This window comes from Rhinoraja longicauda, chromosome 19 (assembly GCF_053455715.1).
Source record: "Rhinoraja longicauda isolate Sanriku21f chromosome 19, sRhiLon1.1, whole genome shotgun sequence".
Lineage (NCBI taxonomy): Eukaryota > Metazoa > Chordata > Chondrichthyes > Rajiformes > Arhynchobatidae > Rhinoraja > Rhinoraja longicauda.
In genome coordinates this window covers 29,161,205-29,164,745 of record NC_135971.1, presented here as the reverse complement: position 1 = coordinate 29,164,745, position 3,541 = coordinate 29,161,205, and the positions used below count along the sequence as shown (strand labels likewise).

General features: G+C 48.1%; 1 pseudogene across 1 annotated transcript in view; it reads right to left on the bottom strand.

Annotated features, from left to right (window-relative positions):
* Positions 1–3,541, bottom strand: part of LOC144603211 (major histocompatibility complex class I-related protein 1-like) — a 1,020,820-nt pseudogene that overhangs the window by 796,585 nt on the left and 220,694 nt on the right. The window lies entirely within an intron of this gene.

The following is a 3,541-nucleotide window of genomic DNA, read 5'->3' as shown; positions in this document are numbered from 1 at the left end:
TCCTTGTCCATCTCCGCCCCCTAGGCCATCGATGGACCCACTGCAGTTTGCCAACCAGCCTGGCATCGGAGTGGACGACTCTGTCATCTACCTCCTACACAGAGCTCTCTCACACCTGGAGAATGCTGGTAGCACTGTGAGAATCATGTTCGTTGATTTCTCCAGTGGATTCAACGCCATCCAGCCTGTGCTTCTGAGGGACAAGCTGGAGCGCACAGGAGTGGATCACCATCTCACATCCTGGATTCTGGACTACCTCACCAACCGCCCACAGTATGTGAGGACAAGGAATTGTGTTTCTGACATGGTGGTCTGCAGCACAGGGGTTCCGCAGGGAACAGTTTTGGCTCCTTTCCTGTTCACACTGCGGACTTCATGCACAGCTCAGCCAACTGTTATCCGCAAAGGTTCTCTGACGACTCTGCCATCGTCGGCCTCATCACAGATGACGATGACAGGGAGTACAGAGAATTGACCCAGGACTTTGTGGACTGGTGCCAGCAGAACTGCCTCCAGATCCACGCGGGAAAACCAGGGAGATGGTGGTGGATTTCCGCAGGTGCAGCCAAGCCCCCTCGACACCGGTGAACATCCAGGGAATGGATATTGAGAGAGTGGACTCTTATAAATACCTGGGTGTTTACCTGAACAATAAACTAGACTGGACTGATAATAGTAATGCACTGTATAAGAAAGGCCAGAGCAGACTGTACCTGCTGAGGAGACTCAGGTCCTTTGCAGGGGCACTCCTGAGGACCACCTTCCACACTGTGGTGGCATCAGCCATTTTCTATGGAGTGGTCTGCTGGGGCAGCAGCATCTCAACTGCTGACAGGAAGAGACTGGATAAACTGATCAAGAAGGCCAGCTCTGTCCTGGGTTGCCCCCTCGACTCAGTACAGGCGGTGGGAGAGAGGAGGATGATGGCAAAGCTATCATCGCTGCTGGACAACGACTCCCACCCCATGCAGGACACTGTCACTGCACTGAGCAGCTCCTTCAATGACAGACTTCTTCACCCCAAGTGCGTGAAGGAGAGATAGTGAAGGTCCTTCCTTCCTGCTGCCGTCAGATTGCACAATCAGCATTGCTCCCAGCAAACCAGTAAATAAAGATAATTACCGTTATTTTATTTTTTTAATGAATGCTTATTTATTTTTGCTATCCACTTTGCTGCTGCAACCCTGCAAATCTCCCCATTGTGGGACCAATAAAGTACTTATTATTATTATTATGTGTGTGTGCGTGCCAATGTGTGTGCATGTGTCACAGTGTACTTGAATGTGTCCCAGTGTGTGATGTGTGTGCATATCCCCATGTGTCGAGGTTTGTGCTTGTGTCCCTATGTGTATGTTTCCATCCCAGTGTGTATGTGGGTGGCAGTGTGTTCATAGGTTCATAGGAGTAGAATTAGGCCATTTGACCCATCATGTCTACTCCGCCATTCTATTATGGCAGATCTATTTTCCCTCTCAACATTCTCCTACCTGCTCCCTGTCACCTTACTAATCAAGAATTTATCTCTGCCTTAAAAATATTAATTGACATGGCCTCCAGACTTTATGGCAATGAATTCCACAGATTCACCACCCTCTGACTAAAGAATTCCCTCCTCATCTCCCTTCTAAAGGCATGTCCTTTTATTCTGACCGAGGCTGAGGCTAAGATCCTAGACTCTTCCATGAGTGGAAACCTCTCCACATTCACTCTATCCAGGCCTTTCACTATTCGGTAAGGTTCAATGAGGTTCCCCCACATTTCTAAACTCCAGCGAGTACAGGTCCAGCACCATCAAATATCATGCGTTAACCCACTCATTCATGGGATCAATCTCATAAATCCTCTCCATTGCCAGCACATCCTTCCTCGGATATAGCGGCCAAAATTATTCACAGTACTCCAAGTGCAGTTTGACCAGCACCTTATAAAGCCTCGGCATTACCTCCCCGTTTTTGTATTCTAGCCCTCTCGATATAAATGTGTTTGCCTTCTTTACTACCGATTCGTGTGCGTGTGTGTGTATTCTGCTCTGTGAGTATGTTTGTTCCAGTGTGTACTTGTGTGAGTGTGTATGTATCCATGCGTGTGTCCCTGCATATGTGTGCAAATGTGCCTTCCCCTGCCTGCTTTCCCAGGCCACATACGTGTCGCAGTGCGTGTGCGTGTCCGGTGTGTATGTGTTCCAGGCGGCATGAATGTTGCAGTGTGTATTCCAGTTAACGTGCGTTTCACGGTGTGTGTGCAAGCCTCATGGTGTGTGTGTGGCCCAGTGTGTGTGTGTGCGTGGCCCAGTGTGTGTGTGCATGGGTATGTCATTGTGCATGTGTCCCAGTGTGTGTGTGTGCATGAACCAGTGCATGAACCAATGCATGAACCAGTGTGTCCCGTTTTATATGTCACGCTGTTTGTGCCCCAGTGCAACTTTATGATATGTCTGACTGACATGTGTCTGTGTCCGTCCCAGTGTGTGCATTACTGTGATTCATTGTAACCTGCCTTTATGTACCAGTGAGTTTGCCAGCACTTCAGGTAGAACTGCTGACTCACAGCTCCAGTGAGACTTTTGTTCTGACCTTCAACACTGTGTGGAGTTTGCACATACTCCCCGTGACCGCATGTGTTTTCCCCTGGGTGCTCCAGATTCCTCCCACATTCCAAATTCATGCAAAATGGCTTGTTAGATTGGACACTATGCTGGTACAAATCGATTTATTCACAAAATGCTGGAGTAACTCAGCAGGTCGGGCAGCATCTCCAGCATTTTGTGAATAAATCCGAGATGCTGCCCGACCTGCTGAGTTACTCCAGCATTTTTTGAATAAATCGATTTGTACCAGCACCGAGATGCTGCCCGACCTGCTGAGTTGCTCCAGCATTTTGTGAATAAATCGATTTGTACCATCATCTGCAACCGAGATGCTGCCCGACCTGCTGAGTTATTTCATCTCTGGTCCCTGTTGCTCTTGCACTGAAATGTGCAGGAAGGAACTAGATACTGGATTACACGGTAGACACACAACGATGGAATAACTCAGCAGGACAGGTAGCATATCTGGAGAGAAGGAACGGGTGACATTTCAGGCCGAGACCCTTCGTCAGACTGAGAGTCAGGGGAGAGGCTGGAGATATGGAAGGGTACAAAGAGAATGTAAGGTGTGAAAAGGGAAGATCAAATCAGACGATGAAATGTACTGTAGAATGGTTCATTGTTGCTACGGGGAAGCTGACATCATGACATACAAACGGTAAAATTAATTAAAAGGACAGTGAAATAAGTACGGCGTCTAGCATGAGTGAGGGCTGGAAAGAGAGAGGGAAAGCAAGGTTCACCTGAAGTTAGCGAATCAGTCTGAAGGGTCTCGACTCAAAACGTCACCCACTCTTTTTCTGGCCCGCTGAGTTACTCCAGCTTTTTGTGCCTATCTTCAATAATCATACAGCTAGGCTGTAAGCTCCAGATGTGTAATACTGATTAGCTTACTGGTGAGTTTCAGAGAGTAGCTCAGAGCCATGGTTGGACTGGACTGAAAGTGAGTGAATT